This window comes from Diospyros lotus, chromosome 11 (assembly GCF_014633365.1).
Source record: "Diospyros lotus cultivar Yz01 chromosome 11, ASM1463336v1, whole genome shotgun sequence".
In the NCBI taxonomy this organism is placed as follows: Eukaryota; Viridiplantae; Streptophyta; class Magnoliopsida; order Ericales; family Ebenaceae; genus Diospyros; species Diospyros lotus.
In genome coordinates, this window is record NC_068348.1 from 32,447,854 (window position 1) to 32,462,389 (window position 14,536).

A 14,536-nucleotide genomic window follows, 5' to 3' on the forward strand; every position below is an offset into this window, starting at 1 on the left:
TAAATTGTGACGGGACTAGTAGTCCCGTCGTTGATCAGTAACAGGCACAGTAGGCCTGTCGTTGATCAGTGACGACCATTTCGTGCTCGTCACTGAACAGCGACGAGACTGCCATGCCTGTCGTTGATTAGTGACGGGCATGTCATGCCCGTCACTGATCAGTGACGGGACTGCCATGCCCGTCCCTGATCAGTGATGGGCATGGCACGCATGTCACTGATTTAACTTTAAAACCCCCCTCCCGAATGACCATTCTCCCCCTCCCCCTCTCTTGTTCCCACGCCTTCTCGCCCCCCTCCCTCTATTCTCATGCCATTTCTCTATTCCCCTCTAGTTCTCTTGATTTTTCTGGGCTGTTGTCTCCCATCGGTATTGTTACTGCTCCGGTGCCATTGTCGCCACTCTTTCAGTCATTGAGGTAATTATTTTGTATTGTTTAGTTTTAGTTATTTTGTGTTAGTTTAGTTTAATGGTTATTTGTGTTTTTTTTTTTATTTTTTAATTGAAAACAATTTACTTTTAATTAAAATGTAATATTGTAATTTTAAATAAAATACATATGAAATGTTGATGTAATTCTGTAATTTTTAATAGTTTTCTTTTAAATGTAATATTGTAATTTTTAATTAAAAAATATAATATTATAATTTTAAATGTAAAACAATTTACTTTTATTGTTATAAATAAAATATACACATTAAAAAATACAAAAAAAATTCTATTTGACATAAAACATTAAAAATAATAAATAAATTTTCAATTCAAATATTTAAAACTAATATATGAAATAAATTAGATAATTATTTTAATTCAAATATGTAGATAATTAAATACTAAAAATTAAAATAGTATTTAAGAAAACATGTTATTTTATTTTTATAAAATATGTAGATCACACTAATAGATTTTAAGATTTTATCTAAAATAAAACACTAAAAATAAGAAATAAAATTTCAATTCAAATATTTAGAAGTAATATAATAAATTAGATGAATATTTTATTTTATTTTATTAATTTTAATATTTATTTTAAAATTAATTTTAATATTTTATTTTTTTATTATTTAAAACAATCTGTGATGGGTATTCTTGTTGCAGATTTGCGACAGGGCTTTACACCTCGTCACAGATTTGCAACGGGAAAGATGTCCTGTCACAGATCTGCAACGGGGTACACTACCCCATCATAAATCTGCAACAGGTGATTCGTCACAAATCTGTGATGGGAGGGCTTGTCTGTCGCAGATCTGCTACGAGATTGTCCAACTCCATCACTGAAATTCAGTTATGCCCTTTTTTGTGATGGATTTTTACCCTGTCACTAAAAATTTAGTGACTAATTTTCTGTTTTTAGCGACAAATTTTTCTGTCACTAAAATCAATTTTTCTTATAGTGATTGTCTCCAAAGTCAAGATAAGAGATGGGGAACTCATAGCTGTTAGAGGAAAATAGACAATTGCAATTGAAAGTGGCACAAGTGCCAAAACCATCATTGATGTTCTTTATGTACCTGTCATTGACCAAAATCTATTAAGTGTTGGTCAGTTGCTATAAAAAGGGTACAAAGTCTTATTTGAAGACAGTTCTTGCCAAATCAAAGATGCAAAGGGACATGTACTATTCAAGGTGAAAATGAAAGGCAAAAGCTTTTCATTAGACTTGCTAGAAAAAGAGCAGGCAAATTTTATGAGCACAGACACCAATGATGAGCTTTGGCATAAAAGGATGGGGCACTTCTGTAACACCCCATTTTTTCCAAAGCGTGCATTAATCTAAGATTTCGAAGATATTTTTTTTTCATCATACACTTAACATAATTTAAATCTCAATAATTCCGATCTCTCGTGTCAACATATCAACTTAAAGAATGAGTTAAGACAAGTAATATCATCACATCAACGAAAGCAAGAATCGAAACCTCGATAATACAAAATCATAATTCCTTTATTCATAATATAGAATTCGTAACATCGATGTTCAACATGATATCACCAAAATAATATGCCTACAACTAAATATCTTGTACATAATAAAAAACTATAAAAGATCTATTATGTCACTATCAACTACATCTCGATAACGTCCTTTCTCTTAACGCCGCTATTTTCACCTGAAACGTTTGAATATTCCAAGGACATAGTCTAAATTAAATGTTGAATCATCTAAGTGAGATCACAAACATTTTCATAAATATATGCAAGACCATGAAACAAACCAACATCTCGACATGTCCAAACCCAAGAGAATCCCACAAAGTAGTTAATCATAATTGGGGAAAATGCAATATCTCTAAAAGCAACACAACCACATAGACCATTACAAAAAATCAGAGTTTTAGCGACAAAAATTTTCGTCGCTAAAACATAAAAATTCATCGCTAAATCTTTTAGCGACGGATTTAGTGACAGGGGCATACCCGTAGCTAAAGGTGGCGTTGCTAAATAATAGCGACGGGAGGAGTTTTGCGACGGAATTAGCAACAGGTCTGACCCCCGTCGCTGATTAGCGACGAGTGCGACTCTCGTTGCTAATTTTAATAAAATAAATAAAAAATATATTTTTAAAGTAAATCAAAAATAAAATTATTAAAAATTTATATAAATATTTTTTTTAATTTTAAAAAATTAACAAAATAAAAAAAATATTTTCTAAATAAATAAATTTAAAAGACAAAATAAAAATAAAATTTGTAAACATAAATAAAAAATAAAATTATAAAAAATTTATATAAATTTAAATTTAAATATAAAAAAAATCATATTTAATAGTCATTTGACCCATCAAATTTATCGATGTCAAATCTGGAGGTAGATGGTGCCATATCGTTTTCTTGAGATGAGTGAGTTTCCTTGAGTTTTTTGAAAATTTTGATCACTGAAGAAGTCTTCTTGGCTCTGATACCACATTGTTAAAGTATTTCGTAGCATTCCCTTAGATTCTCTCAACTCAAATAGCTCACCCTAGGCACTACCACACTCAAGAACACAACGATATTTGAAACACATAAGAGAATAACAAACATAGCAAGAAAACGCAAGGATTTATCCTAGTTTGGTCTCAAAATAAGACCCACATCCAGACAACTAGAGCACCACCAATCCACTATCATGATAACCCTTAGGATGATTACAATGAGAGCCTTAATTCTACCCAACCCATATGCCATGAAAGCTTAGCAAAATTTTGAGATTACAAGCTATACCCGGCCTTTCTCTTCCCCTTTCTCTTTCTCTCAATCCCAAACACAAGACAAAAACTAGAACAAACCCTTCTCGGAATGAGGCACACTAATACTGATCTATATCCCTATTTCACGATCTCTATTTATAAACCATAGAGTCGAGGATTATATAGAAATAACCAACTAATCGACTGACTGGAAGATAACTAACACAACCGGTCAATCATTCTCCTTAAAACCAAATTTTCTAGAAGACTAACGTTATGACATGAAAAATACAAATGCGACAATACAATGTTCTGATTACACATTGTTGAAGGAAAAAAAATAAGATGAAAAGAAACACAAGATGATCCAATCTCACTCAAACATAAGGGATTTTTACATGGAAAACCCTAAAAGGGAAAAATCAAGCCCGTTAGGACGACAAAGAAAAAATATCACTATGTAGTAAAGTTTACAACTACAAAGCCCAATATTTTGTCTCTAAACCCAAGTCCCAATTACACCCAATTCCTAACTCTCACTGATCTCTCACAAGTGATTTGTTTTCCTTGACTAACAAGCCAACCATCTTATTTATAGACTAGTTTCCTTGTTCAACAAGATTAACGTAACACCCCGCTCTCCCAGAACGTTAGGTAACGTAAGATTCCAGAGATATATTTTTTTTGCAATGAAAACTCAACGCAAAAACCATTCCCCAAAGATCCCGTTACACCTTCTCAGTATATCAACTTAAAACATTAATAAACTAAGACAGGTAAATCACCTCAAATGTGGAAACTAGATCGAAACCTCAATGACATAATCGAAACCACTTTATTCATAACATAAAGCCGAACCAACGTTTACATGACGTCATCAAAATAAACACCATAATTGAAAATGACATACTATAAACTATCCACTAATTGCCGTCACTTTTCGGCGATCCCCTTTCCTTTCGCATCGCTGCCTTCACCTAAAACGTTTGAATATTTTAGAGATATAGTCTATATTAGATGATGAATCATCTAAGTGAGAATTCAAAAATACGTTTTCATGAATGAATGCAATACATGAAATAAATCAACACAACCTGGTAAGCCCTAGCCCAAGAGAATCCCACAGTGCTCAACCCTACCACAGGGAGAGAGAAATCTTTCTAAAGGACATGCCACTATACCGACACACCGACACGATGCGGTTCTAGCTTAAGAGGGGCAAGGTCAACGCATCTCCGCAACATCTCGGGAACAATCATTACCAACTTCTCGCCTAGGAAGGTCATATCAATGTAGGAACCCGACTCACCACATTTACGTCGGGGATTATGTTTCCACTTTAAGCATCCAGGAACCATTACCCAGTCCCAACTCAAATCTCATATGGACCACTTAGTCATCCTAGTGCAACTTTCCTGACTAAACGACCCAGCACAAAAATCAAGGCAGCTATCCTGGCATGCACACCAGCACAAGATACCCCTATTATTTTGTCACACCCATGGAGAATTATGGCTACATTATCCAAACAACATTTTAAGCTGACATTCCATATGAATAACACAAAACGCAAGACTATGCCACATTTTACAACTCAATGCATCATATAAATAATATTTTATAAAATGCAATATATTAGTATAAAACGTTTAGGGACGAACCTCCCTCGTAAAACCAACCGTCACCGGTTACTGTTTGCATGCAACAAAACTATTTTGCATAAAATCACAACACATTTGGTAACACAAATACTAAGTTTTAGAGTAGAAACACCCTCAGTAAATCAAGTTTTGGGGGCCAACACTCACCTTGAACGACACTTAGAACACCTCGAATCTTGTGCCCAACCTTGATTTTTGTGTAACTCCTCAAGTGTTTTGACCAAACCAGCTCTTTACACACTTTTACGTGCTACCCAAGTGCTCTGCGCACGTGATGCCTTGCATATGCTTTAAAATCCCTCTATCCACTAAACCCGAAGCACTCTCGTCTAACATGAATTTGTCGCAATTTCGAATGAGAGAATCCTTAGCCATGAACACCCTATTTATAGGCTTTGAAAACTTGGCCACCAAGTCAGTCACATTATAATACAATATTCCCTAATCATTTCAAATCTTCCAAAATCTTTTTCAATCATTCCAAATCTTCTAAGATCTTCTGGAATCATTGTAAATATTCTAAGATTTTCTAGAATCATTCCAAATCTTCTAAGATCTTATCAAATCATTCTAAATCTTCTAAAATCTTCTGTAATCATTTCAAATCTTTTAAGATCTTCTGCAATCATCTAAATCTTGTAATATATTATATAATGATCATTCCAAAATCTTCTAAGATTTTTTGCAATCATTGTAAATCTTCTAAGATTTTCTATAATCATTTCAAATCTTATCCAAATCAAATTTTATCGAAATAAAGTCTTATCTTATCTCTAACATCATCATGGGCCTTTATCTTATCTCCAAATTGATCATGAGCCTTCATCTTATCTCTAACATTATCATGAGTCTTCATCTTATCTTTAACGTTATTATGAGGCTTTTCCTGAATCTCTCAAATGCCCCTAAGAAAAAGGTTTCAAGAATTACACTTTAACCCAAACTTTTTGAGTAGTTGCAGTTAGAAAATCTTAAATATTACATCCCTTATGACCATTCAATTTTCCAGCCTAAAATTACTTGTACCGAGAAATTGTCTCTGTTCCAATTACTTTCAGTGTCCTAAATATTGTCTCAAGACACTCGTCAATGACATACATTTTTCCTTAGATATTTACATTCTAGGGTACTCCCTTCCATCGATTCGGCAATTACTTAACTAAATTTTCAAATCGATTGCTAGTTCCATGAACTTACTTAACACTATGAAATATGGGGTATTACAATTAAGGTTTCCTTGTCCACCAAGACTAAGATTTCCTCACCTAACAATAATTTTTAACTGATTATAAAATAGGATTACAAACTAAATAAGAAAACCAATTAGGAATAGGAAATAATCTTCAAGACTAATTAGGATTTCTCGCTGAAAATCCTAACAAACCACCACTAATTAGGATTTCTTCTAATTGGGTTATGCCCCTAGAACATTCAAACGTTCCAGTTAGGACTTGCAGATATGGCAAGGAGATGATTGAGACGTAACGGAACATAATGACGTGGCCGATTGGTTTGGTGAGTTATCCCAATATTTGCTTCCTCATGAGGATTCAAGATATATTATTATATTGATGATCATGTATAATTGTTATGGTTTTATGTATTTCTGAGGAATTGTCAGATTAATTATACAGATAAGTCCCCATGTATTTAAGTATTTAATGATATGATGGTACAGATTCTTATGTTATGATTAAGTGAATTCAATTATGTACCATATCAGGTTTCGATTTTAAGCTTCCGCATTTATGATGATTACCTATCTTGGCTTATTGATTCTTGTTTAGTATGTTGGAAAGGTAAAACAGGATTGTCGGGAAATGGTTTATATTGAAAAAAAAAATATTCCCAAAATTCCTAAGTTATTTAACGCTTGAAAAAGCAAGGCGTTACAGTTGGTATCAAATCTTAACCCTATTTAGAGATTTTGGGAAAAACAATTTGGAGACTTAAGAGGATCTGATATTGTTAGAGTCAATTAGTATAAACCCCAAGTGGAGGCTTAGGGGAAAAGAGACTAATGGTTCGTAGAACGGAATCCCTACTTAGAGAATTGGGATTGTCAGTTGAAGTCTTAAAAGTTACTGGATTTAAGTGTTGTGTAGTGGAAGTGCATGTCTAGGAAAGACTTGGTATTTAAGTATGTCCGTTTGTGACCCATCTCTCTTTCTTGGGAACTTACCTGGTGTACTTTTCACGTACAAACACTATTCCAATATACAGTTACTATTCATGGTGAATAGTGGAAGCCCGAGAAAAGCTAGTACAAGCATAACGATTAGTCTGAAGTGACAGGGCCTAGCTGATGAGTTAGGAGCGAATGATAAGGATTTTCGAGGATCATTTAGTGTCTCAGAAATAAGATGAGTAGATCAGGGATCCAATGGATTGGATTGAACGAGGGAACAAAGATGGCCAAGTGATGGCATATGAGTTGCTTCAATTGATGAGGCGACAGTGGTGCAACCGATATAACTCGCAAAGACGGGATAAGGAACCCTAGTAGCACACTATTGGTTCGGTGTTCGCAGTGACTGATCTGGATCTAGGGACCCGCGAGCAGAGGGCTGACGGATGGCTTGTGGTAAGGTACATGCAGGAGACCCATCGACCAAAGCATTATAGCGGACTGCCAGGAAGACGATCAGATGTTGAAGATTTGGGACAACCCAGTAGGATCTGTACTTTATGTGGGGTCCAAGTTCCAATGGTCTCAGATGTGAGGTGTGTCACTAGCTGAGGTTGAAAGAGGCCGGAAGCCTAGGGAATCAACCTAAGATGGGATGGATTGAATATGGACTAAGTGTCTTATTTAAAGAATTACATCGAGGATTCGTGATCATCTTGGGAGTTGGTGACACGACGAACAATGCGAGGCACAAGGAGTAGAATACCTTAGTGTCTATTATAGTAATGGGATCATGAGATGGTCGTGTTTGTAATTTCCTTAAAGAAAGAGTTGGGTTGCAAAGGAAAAAGTACCCGACGTATGAAATGGAAGGAAAGATGCATGCTCGTGAGTTGTTTAAACGTTACCTAGGAGGTGAGGAAATCATCGGTCGCGAAGAAGGCCTAGAATGAATGTTCTTGCGGAAGGAGCTAGACTCATGGCAGCGACAACAAATGATAGTTCTTAGAGGACTACGACGATACTGTGCAATTTTCACTCAGGGTGTACCCGTTTGAGGGTCGACGTATGGGGTAGGAGTAAGCCTACTATGTGAACGGGGTAATGGTGACAGCTTGTGTGCTGGCTAACGGTAAGTGTATTGTCTAGGAAGAACTAATTTGATGGTCGTGTTCTTGTAGTCAGCTGGATCCGAAGAAAGAAGTACGAGAAGTAGTAGATTCTCGGTAACTGAGATTTCAGGTAGTGGAGCATGGCTAGTCCAAGACCTTGACGATGAGTTTTGAGATGGCAACCTCGGTTCAAGGTAGAGTTCGGGTACCAAAAAGGAAAGAGTCGCTTGATAGGTCGTATCAACCCTAAAGGAATGATAAGCAGACCTAGTCAATAAAGGTTGTGACTACGGTCTAGTGTGCCAAATGGACCTATGGAATTAGGAAAAGTTAACGGTAGTCAACCCGACGAGGTGAACTTGAAAGCATCATAATGAATGGTGGATTGAGAGCCATAGTTGCAAAGAAATCGAGTTCACAAAAGGTGATTAGAACCAGATGTCATAATCTGATTCGGGATTTTTGAAGATAAATCGGTTTAAGATTCTTGAGGAATTTCTTGAAAGAACTAATCTAGAATCTAGGGATTCGTGATGAACTTTAGAGTTTTTAGGAAGAAATCCAGCAAGGATTAAAGAACCGTAGGTGACGTAAGTACCTACATGCTTTAGCTGGTAGTATAGTTATGGATTGTCATCTTGAAGATTGTGCAAATCTTTGGCGTGATTGAGAGAACCAAATGATGGAAAATGTGCCAGGGTGACAGGTCGCAGTAAGGGAAGCTACAGACCTAAATCGATTAAGAGATCCGAGATTTTCAATTTCAGAGAATGGAACTCTTATATGGCTAGATGATTAGTCTAGGTAGCCCTGGTAGACAAATTGAAAGATGTATAGCTGGATAATCATTAGAATGATGTCAGCAAGTTATGAAAATAAGAAGTCTATTGATATGAGGTATAAGCACTTGCGGTCAGTAAAAAGCCGTAAGAAAAATGGAAAGTACTAGGATATATTCTCGAAAGATTTAACGAAATTATTTCTTAGTGATGAAATTGCCAATGATAGCTTGAGGTTATTGGATGTTTAGCTATGTGTGACTAGATTGAGACGTGAATTATCAGGTGATAATTAAGAGTCGATATTTTTATCTCGATTTGATGAATTATTAAACAACTGCAAGAGGCTGAGATATTTTATGATCAATATGCAATCGAGGGTAAGACAAGAGAATGAGACATTAAAAGTGCCAAAAACATAATATTCATTCCAAATGTTCAAAATAGTTATAGGAGATCAAGCCATACAATTATTTAAAACAAAAAGGCAAACCATAGAACTGATAATGATTGCCTATGCTCAGTGCCAACGATAGTTGCCAAACTCGATGGGTCCCAGCTCATCGATGTCATCTGGGAGTGGCATCTGGCTATTGCTAGTTTTTTTAGGGTGAGGTAGAAGAGTAGCCTCTAGGAAACTAGGATGAGAGACGTCCTCTGGGATGATGGGAAGATCGGAGCTCCAGTTTGGGTTTTGATCAGGTTGAGGAACAGAATGTGGATGTGAAGAATAATATGCGAATAGTGAATCTTGCAATAGAGCTCGACAAACTTGTAAATCACTAACCTGTTACTGAAGAGCAATAACGTGAGATACACAGCCATAGACAGGATCCTGAAGTCGAGCTTGAGCTTCAAATAAGAGTGTCATAACAGCTCTAAGCCGGTCACTTACTAGAAGATGGGCCAGAAGGATGGAGGCATTTCTGGCACCAAAAATGCAATGGATGGCAGCGAAATAAGTGGATCCTTCCTCATGACAAAAATAAGGAGCAAAGATACAATGTGGAGTACACCGTCTCCTTAAAACTTGCCAGGAACCGCATCAAAACGGGTCGAACCTTGGCATGATAAATCTAGGTTCTGGCTAAATCTGAGCAAGCAGATATGGGTCAGATCTAATTGAATGGGTCAATCAGATATGGGTTAGATCTAATGGATTGAATTAGGGATGGGTCAAACTTGAATGGGGTCGGGTCGGACCAATTGGGTCAGATCAACCCAGATCTGACAACAGCAGCGAGGACAGTGATGGTCGTTGTGGCGGCCGGGGAAAGCCGAGCGATGGTTGATGGCTACGAGGGAGCAGGCGGTGGCAACGGCATGGCCAGATCTGGCTGGCGGAAGGCTGCAACCGAAGGTGATGTTGCAGCGGCGGGGGATGCTGCGCGCAAGAGATCGATGCTACTAGAGTGTCGGTCGGTGGTGTGATCGCTGGGCAGATGGAGTCGATTGGAGGCGAACGAGGCAAAGGCCAGGGAACAGCTGGGCTGTGCACGGGCGGTGGACGTTCACGAATGAGGAAACCAGAGGAAGAAGAAGAAAGGAAGAAAAGAAAAAGAAAAAGAAAAAAAAAAGAAAAAGAAAAGAAATGAAATGGAAAGGAAAAAAAAGTAAAAAGTAGAATTTTATGGGAAAACGTGTTTTATTATTTTGGAGATTTTGCCAAGAAGAAAAAAATTATCCGGACACATGAAAGTCGAGTTCGGGGCTTTTTAGTTATTTATAGTCCCGGCCCTGTGTTTCGAAACATGAAGCAACATAGGATTCGAAATAAAATTTTTGGGAATCAGGTTTCGAAATAGAATGCTAAGATGTTTCAACAAGCTATTGTCAGAAGGTAGTGATGGGACACTCTAGAATAGTTATGTCCATAATATGACTCGTGAGAAGAGTCTAATGAGAATGATCTGCCAGATGTAGTGAGAGTTTGTGATAACTCAAAGGATCGGGTTACGTGTTAGTGCAACATGAACAGATGATTACCTGTGAATTACACCAAGGCACAAAGAGAACTAACCGATGTATGATTTGGAGCTGGTATCTAGGGTATGTGCTCTTGAGGTTATGGAGACACTACTGAAATGGTGGGACATTTGATGTGCTAACGAACCATGAGGAGCCTAAAGTATGGGTTCTCGTAGAAAGAGATAAACGAGAGGTAGCGACGGTAGATGGAGTTCCTTGAGGATTACGACTGCACTATTTCGAATCACCCGGGGCGTGGCAAAGAAATGCCTGAAGCATAACCTGGGTGGATAGCTGTGAGTGTTAGATGTTGGAGGCTTGTTGGCCTGCTGACTATGAGTATAGTGTCAAAAGGATTGTCTGTTTTTAGTGCTAGCCTGGTTGTTTAGCTGGATCTAGTGAACGAGATACGGAAGGCATGTGTGATTGATAAGTGTACTTGTCTATGATTAATGATCGTGGCCAGCCCAAGGGTTCTGATTTTTGAAATGCGAAATGGCATTCTCAAAAGTTTCAGAGTAGAATGTGTGTGCCTAAAATGTTGGAAGATGTGTGGTCGTATGTAAAAGAACCACAACAGGAAATTCTATAAATGACACGGTATGCTTGTAGGCTTTGGCCGTATAAAGAATACAAACTCAGGGTGTTTGTTAAGGTTCGAATCGATATGTGATCAAGGTGTTCAGGTAATAAGCTGAGCTTTGTCTTAATTACTTGATCGATCAGATACAAATTTTGAGGATAAAATTTCTTTAAGGAGGGGTGAATGTAATACCCAAGAAATTGAGATTATTAGAGAATAAGCGTTTTATTAAGAAAATGAAATTTCGAGAAAGATTGGTATCTAAATAGCCCGAAAAATTGACCGAATCGACTACAAGGAGTAACCTGAAATCGAGATGCCAAAGGAAAATAATGTGGCATTAATGAGCATCTCGACAAATGATTTTTAGCATCGAGAAAAGTTGAATCAGGAACGATTTTCGATACAATTAAAATGCAGCTGCGATTTAGGCTGCAAAATCGAACTATCATAAGAGACTTCCAGAAAGTCAACGGAACCTTGAGAGGGCTCATATTCGGTATGTAGGACAACCCTTCAGTGGTTTCAGAAAGAAACAAAAGGGTTTATGGCCGAAACAAAGATTTGGATCTAAGTGCAATTTTTTGAAATTGACAGAGGAAGGTCGAAATGACATTTTTTCGGAATATTAGAAGATGAAATGAAGAGTTCAAAGCTTGAGGGACTCAATAGAAATTATAGAAAGTTCCGGGACTTCATAGAAAGACCAAAAAGGAAAGAAGTAAAAATGAACGAGGCAAGAGGAATAATTTACTTTTATGAATTTTTATTTGGGAAATTTCATAAGGAAGTAATTATTTTAAATTTTTAAAAAAAAAACTTAATTAGAGACAAATAAGAAGAGGTTTCGAAAAATTTCTAGAAAATGTTTGGAGATTAGAAATGTTATTTTAGGAATTTTATTGAAGAAAAATTTAATAAATTACTTGATTAGGTATTTATTTTGAATTTTGGAAGAATTTATTACTATAAAAAATAGATAACAACTAGAAAAAAATAGAGGAAAGATAAGAAAAAAGTCTAGAAAAATATATTATTGATTTTCCTTGGAAATGATTTGGCCAAGGATCTTGACGATTTGCATTATTTTCGAGGTTGACACGCAAATCGAGGCGATATACGCTTTTCGAGAAAATTCGAGTTTACGTCTAAAGATGAGTGATTTTATGCCAAGAACCCATATATGACATGTTTTCTTCATTATGCATGATATTTATTGAAGTTATGATTATTTTGTCATATTGTATGGAAAGTCATGATTTTTGTATGGCACGATATTATTGGCATATTGATACTCGTGCATGGGATTGGGGTGTCGCCCAGATAGTGTAGCCATAATTCCTAAAAGCAAATGATGGAACAACGTTGGAATTATCCTGAAAAGCAGGTCGGGATTCTACATAGGGTTTTGTGCCGGGCTGGTGAGCCAGGGAAGTTACACTAGGGCATATAATTATTTATGTTATTGCATCATATATTCATGTTTCATGTTTCTAAACTCTCACTGGAAGATTCATCTTCTAATTGTGTTATGCCCCTAGAACATTTAAACGTTCCAGTTAGGACTTGCAAATATGACAAGAAGATGATTGAGATGTAATGGCACATGATGACGTGGCCAATAGGTTTGGCAAGTTGTCCCGGTATTTGCTTCCTCATGAGGATTCAGGATATATTACTATATTGATGATCATGTATAATTGTTATGCCTTTATGTATTTCTGAGGAATCATCAGATTGTACAGATAAGTCCCCATGTATTTAAGTATTTAATGATATGATGGTAATCATTTATGATGATTACCTGTCTTGGTTTATTGATTCTTCTTTAGTATGCTGGGAAGGTAAAACGGGATTGTCGAGAAATGGTTTATATTGAAAAAAAAAAATATTCCTGAAATTTCTTAGTTATTTAAGGCTCAAAAAAGCGGGGCATTACACAAACCCCTGTAGGCAACCAACAAATAAAATTCTCAAGGATAGCTTATTAAATTTAATTTACACCAAAAAGGCTTCTAACTCCATAATTAATAAACGGACCGAAACGAATGAATGGAAGGTAAATAAATTCACAATGGAAATTTGTAGATGGAGTAGGGAACTTGCCTCATAGAAGAGATCCTTGGGCTTTTTCTGTCTAAACGTGGCTAAAATTATACAAACTACAATATCGTATATTTTGTCAAAATTAATAAAATTGGGCTTTAAATGAAATTCTAACTGAACAGAATGATTAATATATGTTTTTTACTGCAATATCGTATATTTTTTAATCTTGATTTTTTCCCAAAAATGGCCCATGTGCGCTATTTTTTCTTCCCCAAATTTCCTTATTGTTTTCTGCTTCAGAAATGGCCGAAATCGACCTTAAAAATGAAGCAAAAATGAAGGTTGCTCGAGCAAGAAAATGAGAAAATGAGAGCGTGCCCCGTGGTAGTCTCTAGGCTGTGCTGGGAGGCCATAGCCTCAAGTGAAAAGATGTCGTTTTAGGCATCTTTACTGATTAAAAATCAGCATTTTTCTCTCTCGTGCTCGCGGGCATAATCGAACTTGCGTTCCCCGCCAAGTTGCCCTCACACGCGACCGCCCAAGCCAGTGCTCACCTTCAACCTATATGCATCTCCTAATAAATTTAAGGTGACCCTTGGCCCCTTTTCTAGAAATCACACCTCAGCCCCCAAACTTCCAGAATACACACACACACCCCTGCTTAATATTTCCACTAACGTCTCGAAATTTTTGAAAATCTCTCAATTTAATTTATTTTAATATTTCCTCATTTTCATAAATATTTTAGAATAAAATAATTAATTACCTTAATTTCCTATTTCCTTAAAACACCATAAATTATTATTATTTTTTTGTAAACCTCCAAATAAATAATAATAATCTCAACACTGATATTTATAACTATTATTTATCTCTAAATTTCTGGATGTTACAGTATGTATATATATATATATATCTGTGTGTATATGTCGACCGTCATGGCCAACCCAACAATGGCAGCCGCATGTGTGTGTCTATATATATATATATATGTATGTGTTTGGGTGTATGTGTGTGTGCAAGAAAGAAAGAGAGAAGCGAGGCGAAAGCTAGCGGTCAATGGTGGTCAGAGGAGAAAGTAGGTTGT

The 14,536-nt window shown here is 36.4% G+C and overlaps 1 pseudogene; it reads left to right on the top strand.

The window, feature by feature from the left end:
• LOC127812851 (glutamate receptor 2.2-like) overlaps window positions 1–10,280 on the top strand; it is a 28,732-nt pseudogene extending 18,452 nt beyond the window's left edge.
• Window positions 10,281–14,536: the final 4,256 nt, after the last annotated feature.